We start from the raw sequence: 10,753 nt of genomic DNA, 5'->3' as shown, positions 1-10,753 counted from the left end.
ATAGGTGTCAGGTGGTACCTCAGAGTTGTTTTAATTTGCATTTCTCTAATCATTAGAGATTTAGAGCATTTTTTCATATGGGAATAGATAGCTTTGGTTTCTTCATCAGCAAACTGCCTGTTCATATCCTTTGACCATTTCTCAATTGGGGAATGACTTGGATTCTTATAAATTTGATTTAGTTCCCTATATATTTTAGAAATGAGGCCTTTATCAGAAGTACTGGTCATAAAAATTGTTTCCCAGCTTTCTGCCTCCCTTCTAATTTTGGATGCATTGCTTCTGTTTGTACAATTGTTTAAAAATTTAATGTAATCAAAATCATCCATTTTGCATTTTATAATATTCTCTATCTCTTGTTTGGTCATAAACTGTTTTCTAAAAAGGTATTACTCTTTTTAAAAAAAGAAAGAAAAAAAAGAAATTAATCCCAAGCAAATCCCTTGCCAAAGAATTTTAGATCTAGAGGATGAAGGGGATCTCAGAAGTGATCTAGTCTAAACCCCTGATTTTGTGGTTAAATAACTAACTTGTCTAAGATCATGCAGATAGCAAGCAGGAAAGGTTATTTGAACCCTAGTCTTTTATTTTTTTCCATTCACAAACATTGCTTTTGCTTTTCTGAGAACTCAGCTAAATTTCTTGGTATTAAAAGGGTGAAATAATAATAAAACTATCCACAAATAAAAGTGAGATCAGAGAAAAGGGCTAAGCTCTGTTTTTAGTTTTATAAAAATGGAGCCCTTTGCTCTCTCTCTCTCTCTCTCCCCCCCTTCCTTCCTTCCTTCCTTCTGTCCTACCTTCCTTCCTTCCTTCCTTCCTTCCTTCCTTCCTTCCTTCCTTCCTTCCTTCCTTCCTTCCTTCCTACCTACCTACCTTCCTATCATCCTTCCTTCTTTCCTTTTTTATCTAATCAAAAGGGCAACACAGAGTCTGGGGAAAAGGTTCAAGAAATCTTTCCAGAAAGAATTGGCTTAGTGTATAGGTAGAATGATTTGAAGGGGTTCCAGGAGATACTTTTGCTCTCAAATTATCCCCTAGCAGTTTCCCACAATGCTCCCCAGCCTTTCCTTTCTCCCTGGCTTACAATTCCAACTGATGGGTTGGACAACAAAGGCCTCCAGTTAAAATTATATTCAGGTTACCTGGCAGCTCTTTCCTTTAACAGATCAGCAGGGATTAGTTGATTAGATTAGCTAGTTGACACCTTGGGCCTCCTCAGGATGAGATAGGGGTCAAATAGAGGGATCCTAAGAAAACCTACTTGGTCAAAATGCAGGGATGATGCTTGAGTTAGGGGAAAATAGGAAGAACACTCAAAAGGATGCTGGATAAAAAGGAGTTGGGCAGAGAAGAACAAAGTTGAAGACAGATTTCACCTGATTTTACAATTTTGTCTGGGGCAAGATGGACGTTCAAATATCCCCTTGTGACCTTCCTCAGTCCTAGAGTCTTGAAGCTTTGTGTTTCCTTACACTGTGTTTTAATGCTACTCTATCCCCTCAGTGTCCTAAGAGGACCCCTTCACTGATTCTGATCTCACCTTGGTCCCTGCGTCTAGCTTCAGTGAACTTCTGGACCTCACTCAGAATTTTAGGATTTTAGGGGTAAAAGAGATAGTCTAGCTGAACCCCTTCATTTTACATATGAAGTAACTGAGTCACTGTTGCTGTTGAGTCATTTCATCCTGTCTGACTATGGTTCAATTTGGGGTTTTCTTGGTAAAGGTAGAATCACAGAGAATTTCAATGGTTTACTCAAGATTATATTACAATTTACCCTACAATTAAGATAACAACCCAGCTTATCAGATTCCCATTTCAAACAATTCCCAATTTGGGCAATTGAAATTTTCATTTCAGCAAGCTGCCAGGATGGGGCATCCTAGGAAATAAGGCAGGGTTTTTAATCTGGGGTCCATGAATGGGACAGAATTCAGGCAGTATGAGACCTTGATGGGGGCAGGGTAGAATACATTTTGATTTCAACATAATTGTTTTCCTTCATAATCTTATTATTTTATGCACTTAAAAACATTATTCTGATAAGGGAGCCATAAGCTTCATCAGATTGCCAAAATACAGATCTAGTTCACTGATAAAAATATTTAACAAAACAAAACTGGGTACAGAGTCCCCTTCCACTAGGTCATATTAATTTATAAAACAACACTCTTTGGGTCCAACACCTAACTATGTTAGTATTAAGCCCAAGAAATTCTCTAGATGTCCACAAGGATATGCTGAGAAGGTTTGTCAAATGTTGTAGTAGTTGTGGTGGTGGTAGTAGTAGTAGTAATAGATAGCATTTATACAGTGCCTACTATGTGTCAGGCATTGTGCTAAGCACTTTACAAATATCTCATTTGATCCTCACAACATCCAAGGGAAGTAAAAATATTATCCATATTTTATAGTTGAGGAAACTATACAGCAAGAAAAGTTAAGTGACTTGCCCAGGATCCCACAGTTAATAAGTGTCTGAGACAAGATTTGAACTCAGGTCTTCCTGACTCAGGACACAATGTTCTATCTATTATACCACCAGGCTGCCTCTAGTACCTTGCAGAAATCAGGGCATGATGTCTACAGCATGATGCTTAGTCTGATGATCTTTCAAAGAAAATTAGAATAATTCAGTTAGATTTACTTTTATTGACTCTTAGTGATTACTGCTTTTTCTTCTAAGTAGTCATGAAGTAATTCTTAATAATCTATTCTACAATTTTATACTGGATCCACATCAAGCTAGGATTTAATTTACAGAACCTATCATTACTCATTATTAAAAATCAGGGCAAAACAACTCTGAGGTTTTATTAAATGTTGGAGGGGCTGTGGGAAGACAGGAATGTTAATGAAAAGTAAATAAAAAGTGAAACCATGACTTGTAACTAACATTCTGGATAACAAATTGTAATTATACAAAAAGATTTATTAAATTATTAAAACTCTTTGACCCAATCAAACCACTCTAGAATAGGGAATAGGGAATAGGGAAAAGGGAACAGGGAAAGAAACTGGTATACAATACAGTCCAGACTTTTCATAGCAGGCCTTTTTGTGTTGTCAAATGATTGCTTTAATCTGCCTTACTCCATTTCCACAGAGTCATATTGTTCTTATACTTACACACATACATACATGCATGCATGCCTGTGTGTATATACATATATGTAAGGGTAGCGTCATCCTAAACAATAACTTTATTCCAAGTAACTGAGAATATGCTATGCCCTGATATCTTTGTCATATGAGAAGACATATCAATGGAATCAATCATTCAGAAGTTGAACTCAATGTGAATAAAACATGGATTCTCCTTAAATGTGACAGGATGCCTGCTTAGATTCGTTGAGGGACATGGTTATTCTTTGGGGGGGCATGTGTAAAATAAATGATCTAGGTTAGAATTGGAGAATCAAGTGTCTGACAGCAGAGAGAAGAGAGAGAGTCACCCCTAAGAAGGAATCACTTGGTAAAGAAAATCCTTATAACCTAACCCTTAAACAAGGAAGACTGGAGGGTTTGGACTTTTCATCCATATCCTATCAGTATCCCTAGAGACAACAGTAGTTGGAGTAAGTTTATGCTTCAGGGTCCATAATGAGGGGAAAAAAGCTATACCATACCTAAGAGGAACTTCTTCATAAACTGAGTCACCTCTTTCGCTTCTGTGCCCTAAACTTAAGCCCACTTTCCCCTGAACTCTGTATGCACTTAAAGTAGGCTATGTCATAGACTTTTTTTTTGTGGGGCAATGGGGGTTAAGTGACTTGCCCAGGGTCACACAGCTAGTAAGTGTCAAGTGTCTGAGGCCGGATTTGAACTCAGGTACTCCTGAATCCAGGGCCAGTGCTTTATCCACTGCGCCACCTAGCCGCCCCTGTCATAGACTTTTGGGGAGTTATTTTGTATCAGCTATTCCTCTATAGTGAATATCCATTTCTAAAAGCTAATTAAGTCTGGCTGAATAATTGATATCAACTGATAAGAAAAGAAAAACACTGGTTGGGGCTCATGAGTTATAGCAAAAGAAAAGATACCTCAAAGCTAGGTGAATACTTAAAAACTGGCTCTCCAAGAAAAGTGTACACAAGATCTACTTTCAAGTTTAATCTGCATTATTTTCTTAAGATTTCACAATTAACAAAACAACATATCTAACCTTGATTTGTAGAATTTGCCAATTTCAGAGGTCTAAATACTTACACTGAAAATTTAAGAAGAGAGAAGGTTCAAGCTGGCTCCAGCATACTCTTGCCCTAATCCCCTTAAAGTTATCCTTAGACAATGTGGAGAGTTGTGGCAGGTGAGGACTGGGACCCTGACCTGACAGTGTGATATGGTTCAAATAGCATTTCTAGAGCATGAGTTACATGTATTTTCTTCCTTTTAAAATACATATTCTTTTATAAATCTGAAATCACTAAGAGCCACAGAGCCATATTGTTTCTTGAGGTGTTTTCTTATTTTATTCCTTATCACTATTATTTATAACTAATATGAAGACTTAGATTTTGGAGACATTTCTTTTAAAATGTATTCCCCTTTAGAGTCTTTGGCCATGGGGATCATACTTTTTTTTCTTCCAAATTATAGTAGACTAGATATTAGATATTAGAGATACAAATTATAGTAGACTAGATATTAGATATTAGAGATACAAAGCCAAAAAAGAAATAATCCCTCCTGTCATCAAGCACTTAGCATTATCTCTGAGGAACAGATACACATACTCCACACAAACACATGGGCACATACATATACATCAAACATACATACATAATACATACACACAGAGATAGACAGACATATACACACAAACACACAATAAATACAAGGTAATCAGAAAAGCCCTTATGCTTAGGGTTAGCATCAAAGTCAAACCATGATGGAAACTAGGGATTCCAAGAGAAAGAAGTGCATTCCAGGGAAATGTCACAGGTGAGGAAAAGGACAAATCAAAAGGTATGTGAAGAGCAGTAAGTATAAAAAAGATAGAATGGAGCCTGATTTAAAAAAGCTTTAAATGGCAAATAGCAGAGTTTTTATTTAGCCTTAGAGGTTATAGACGAAGTCATTGGAGTTTATCGAGCAGAGAAATGACATAGTTAGATGTATGTTTTATAAATATTGCTTTGGCAGTTATGTGGGGGATGGATTAGAATCAAAAGGAAGGAATTTGAAGCTGGGAAAACATTTAGGAAACCATTGCAATAGTCCAGGTGAGAATAAGAGCCTGTGTCACTGGAGAAAAATAGCCAGGTACTAGATTCCCCTTGGGCAGCCAGGTGGAGAGAGTGCTGGGCCTGGAATCAGGAAGACTCATCTTCCAGAGTTCAAATCTGGCCTCAGACACTTTACTAGCTGAGTGACACTGGGCATCACTTAACCCACTTTGCCTCAGTTTCCTCATCTGTAAAATGAGCTAGAGAAGGAAAAGGCGAACCACTCTGGTATCTTTGCCAAGAAAACCCAAATAAGGTCCTGAAGAGTTGGACACAACTGAAACAATCGAATGGCAACAACAAAAAAAGTCTCCTCCAGCAGTCAGGGACATCTTTTTGTTGTTGTTCAATTGGTACATCAGGAGTCTAGTCAGTTCTCTCACTACCTTGCTTGCTCACTGATCGATTTTCTCTAGCATGTCTTCCACTGTCTTTCCAAAAATTCAATCCTCAGAACAGCACCGTATTTCAGATGCATTCTGACCAAAGGGGAGTAAAATGGGATTATCACCTCTGTTGTTCTGGACATCATCCCTCTTAGTGAGAATAGGGAGAATATTAGGGTTTTTTTAATTACTATGCCCCCCTGTTAATTTTCACTCAAACTCAAACTAAAATGCCTCAGATTTTTTTTCAAATGGCCAGTTGGTTGGTTGTCTTCCTCCTCCTAAAAATTTCTCCATCTTATCTACAAGGATGAGAAACCTTGTCAAATGCTTTGCTGAAGTCTATGTATATTTTATGTCTACCTAGATGCTAGAGGTAAAAGGGGATGGGTTAGTCTGAAATAGCTTTGATCTTTTTTGAAATAAAGAAAAAAAATTAAGATAAAATTTCCTTTCTTTAGTTCTGCTTCATCTCAAATAGAACCTCAGCAATTACATCTTTCAGCACTGGAGGATATCATTGAACTGAGAACTATGACTTGAACTCACTGAGGGAAGCTAGGGGCTTTTCTGTTACTTCTCAGCTTACCTAGAGTTTCAACTCCCTTAAAAATGTTTTGTTAAAAAAAACATGAGCTAGATGACCAAAGCCAATGCAATTTCATGGGAACTCTTTGGCCTTGCCTTTAGGTGACCAGCTGGGCTTCAGCTATTGAGAGACCTATCACCTTATCAAGCTTTTTTCTTGCTGTACCCAAATTTTCTCTGCTTTTGTTTGTTGGTTTGTTTGTTCTTGGTCAGGATCTATGATCTCTTACTAGTGTGGGGAATTTTCAGGGAGAAAACTTCCTGTACCAAAGCAAATTGGCAATCATTCTGTTACTGAAAGTCTTAGAGTTGTCTGTGAGGTACTGAGAGGTGACGCCAGTATAGGTTAGAACCAGGACTTCAACCTAGGTCTTTCTGACTCCAGCACAGGCTATTCATTTGGTGCTAAGGTTAATAATCAGTGAGTGGCCTAAAATCATGAGCATCATAAGTCCCTGAAAAATCAAGAGTGAGCATTTTTTTTTTTTTTGCTGGGCAATTGGGGTTAAGTGACTTGCCCAGGGACACACAGCTATTAAGTGTTAAGTGTCTGAGTCCACATTTGAATTCAGGTCCTCCTGAATCCAGGGCTGGTGCTCTATCCACTGCGCCACCTAGCTATCCCAAGAGTGAGCATTCTTAAACAATAGATGACAGTGTTTTACATCGATTTTATATAGGCTCAAACACATCATTAGTTCTTCCGGTATCCATTATAATCACTCCCAGTGTGGGTACACAGGACTATGATTAGCACTTAGAGCATAATGAGATTTAGAGCTGGAGGGGACCTTAGGGATCAGAGGATCATGGGACCATTAGGTCCTAGATGCACAACTGAAAGGTCAACTAGTCCAATACCTTCATTTTGCAGATGAGGGAAGATGGTCAAGTGATTTGGCCAAAGTCACACAGGTAGAAAATGGCAGAGTCAGCATTTTGATTTAGGATGTTTACATCATATCCCATGCTTTTCTCCAGGTACTATGTGGCCTCCTTTAACAAAAGACAGAGGCAGGGGGCGGCTAGGTGGTGCAGTGGATAAAGCACCGGCCCTGGATTCAGGAGTACCTGAGTTCAAATCCAGCCTCAGACACTTGACACTTACTAGCTGTGTGACCCTGGGCAAGTCACTTAACCCCCATTGCCCCTCAAAAACAAAAACAAAAACAAAAAACAAAAGACAAAGGGGGCGGCTAGGTGGTGCAGTGGATAAAGCACTGGCCCTGGATTCAGGAGTACCTGAGTTCAAATCCAGCCTCAGACACTTGATACTTACTAGCTGTGTGACCCTGGGCAAGTCACTTAACCCCCATTGCCCTGCAAAAAACCCCCAAAAAACAAAAAAACCAAAACCAAAAAAACAAAAGACAGAGAAGGCAGAAGTTTGTTATGTCACTTCTCTGTCCTCTGGTGCTGCTGAGCTCAGACTAGGAACAAGTTTTCCCTTTAGTCACTTTGCTGCCTTTATCTCACTTCCCATTATCTTGTTAGAATGGAGTCTTACTCCTCTTGACTTTGGAATGAAGGAGATAATGACTCTAGTCTGAACAGTTTTTAGCATAGGGTGATTTTTTTTCCTTTACTAAATGAATGGTAAAATATTGAGTATAGACATATTCAGTGGGAGTTAATAAGTAAGGTGAATTTTCATTTTTCACACACTTTACTTATAAAGTGTTTAGTATTTTGTATCTTCAGTCTACAACAGAGTCCTAGAATGGTGCAATATAAAACTGGTAAAAAACATTTAAATTTCTGTTTGTTTGTTTGTTTGTTTTTTTAGTGAGGCAATTGGGGTTAAGTGACTTGCCCAGGGTCACACAGCTAGTAAGTATTAAGTGTCTGAGGCCGGATTTTAACTCAGGTACTCCTGACTCCAGGCCTGGTGCTCTATCCACTGTGCCACCTAGCTGCCCCCAAAGTTTATATTTCTGAAATAAATATATATATTTGTATACAATATTAATAATATATTTATTTATCTTGCTTATCATACATTTTAAATTATATAATATATTTTAAAGCTGTGAAATCATAAAGTTGATGAGAGAAAGAACCACAGAGATCGTTTAGTTCAATTTTAAATTTGGTATCTACCAGATAGATTTCAGGGAGAAAGAAATATTTATACATACATACATACACACACATACATACATACATACATACATACATATACATATACATATACATATATATATATATAAAACCTAACACTTCCTTCAATTATGAATTTTTAAAACATTGTAAGAAGGGGTCCCTAGGCTTTACATTGGAGTCTAGGACACATATAAAATAGGGTAAGGACTCTTGATCTAATACAATCCTCTCATTTCACAGGTGGGGAAGTGACATATCAAAGGTCATGAATTCAAATCCGTTGTTGTTGGTGGTGTTTGTCCTTATTTCTCAAAGAGGACCATGACATCAGAGTAATATCATGACTTGCACTGAATTGGATTTAAGTGAGGGAAGGCTGTGCAAGGTCACCAACCTCACTCTCCTCCAGAGCCATCTGAGTCCAGTGGCAAGATATACATGAGGACAACTGGGGATGGCCCTGGATGTTTAAGGCAATTGGGATTGTGGCTTGCCTAGGGTCACACAGCTAGTAAGTGTCTGAAGTGACATTTGAACTCAGGTCCTCTTGCCCCACAAAGGTCATGAAGTTAGTTAGTGGCAGAGCTGGGAGTAGAACCCTGATTGCCTGAGTCTAGGTCTAATATAGTTCCATTCAGAGATGTGCTGGTAAATGGTTAACAACTAGCTCTCCACCACGCTCCCCATTTAAACATGGCATACTTTAACATTTATTAAACATTATTAACATTTTCTTCATTACTTTCTTACTTCTAGACAATCAACAAAACAATAAAGCAAGTCTTGATTTGTTTGCTTGTTTGGCAGGTATAAATACTCACACTGAAAATTTGATAATCAGAGGTCAGCGAGGTGGCACAGTGGATAAGAGCACCAGCTCTGAGGTCCTGAGTTCAAATCCTGCTTCAGACACTTACTACCTGTGTGATCCTGGACAAGTCAGTTACTCTGATTGCCGCCCCCCCCCCCAAAAAAAAAAGAAAAGGAAAGAAAGAAAAAGAAAATTTAACAAGCAGCTCTTGCAAACTGATTAGAGCTGCTCAGCACACCTGTTTCCATGACATCATATTGTGTTCAAATTCACTTTACTTATTTCTTTCATATAGGTACACTCACTCCCATATAATATCTGACTTGCAAAGGCCCTCTATTTAGAATGAAAGTTGTGAGAATTCAAGTCTAAAGATTCAGCCCACACCAGCTGGGAGGAGAACTGCCAACCTCCACTTCTGCTCCTGATTATGAATATATTTGGCTGTGGCACACCTCTGCCTCCATCTCTTTCACTAGCTATCTCTTTCCAGCCTGGTTCCAGACTTTATGGACTTCAAAACCATGTCTCCAGGGAGCCAAAATGGCAGAGAAGAATCAGCAAGCTGCCTGAGTTCTCCTTCTGTTCCCTCAAAAAGAACATTTAATCAAGCCTCTGGACAGATTCTGAAACTACAGAACCTGCAAAGAGACAGAGAGACACAGTCTTCCAATCAGAGATAATTTAGAAGACTTCAGGAAAAGGTCGGTCTGACTCAGGCAAAAGGGAGGTGCAGCACAGGGCAGCAGCTCAGCGCTGAGGGGGTCAGGGCAAGTCAGCAGGAAGCTGCAGGCCACAGCTGAACAACTGAGGCCCCTGGAACCTGACTCAAAAATCTGGTGGCCTGGTAGGACAGTGGAAAAACCTACCTGCACCAGCCTAGAGGGCAAGTTGCCAGCTGTAGGGCCACGAACAGGACAGGCGCGACCAGGCATACTGACCTAGCACGCTCAGACAGGAAGTGCAGGGGGGCGAACTGCACACACTATAAAGGCCTCAGAGTAAAAAGCTGGTCACACAGCACCTATACCCCTGCACAAGAAGCCCAAAACAGGGACCCTGGTGGCCCCAGAGCAGACTTCAACTTAAAAAATAAATAAATAAGCTGCAATAATGAGTAAGAAGCAAAAAAGAGCCCTGTCCATTGAGAGCTTCTGTATCAATAGGGAAGAAGTCAACACAAACTCAGATGGGGACAATACCCTCAAATTGCCTACATCTGAAGCCTCACGAGGGAAGGTGAATTGGTCTCAAGAACAAAAAGCCTTCCTGGAAGAGCTCAAAAAGGATTTAAAAAATCAATTGAGAGAGGTAGAAGAAAAAATGGGGAGAGAAATGAAAGCAAAACAAGAAAACTATGAAAAAAGAATCAGCAGCTTGGAAAAGGAAGCACAAAGATTGACTGCAGAAAATATTCCTTACAAAATTCATCTTGCCAAATGGAAAAAAAGGTACATAATTTCACTGAAGAAAACAATGCCTTAAAAATTCATTTGGCCAAATGGAAAAAAAGTGCATAATCTCACTGAAGAAAACAATGCCTTAAAAATTAAAATTGGACAGTTGGAAGATAAGGAATCCATGAGACACCAAGAATCAGTCATGTACAATCAAAAGAATGAAAAAATAGAAGAA

Source organism: Dromiciops gliroides, chromosome 1 (assembly GCF_019393635.1).
Source record: "Dromiciops gliroides isolate mDroGli1 chromosome 1, mDroGli1.pri, whole genome shotgun sequence".
In the NCBI taxonomy this organism is placed as follows: Eukaryota; Metazoa; Chordata; class Mammalia; order Microbiotheria; family Microbiotheriidae; genus Dromiciops; species Dromiciops gliroides.
The sequence above is the reverse complement of the archived record's forward strand: the minus strand, read 5'-3'. Positions refer to the sequence as shown.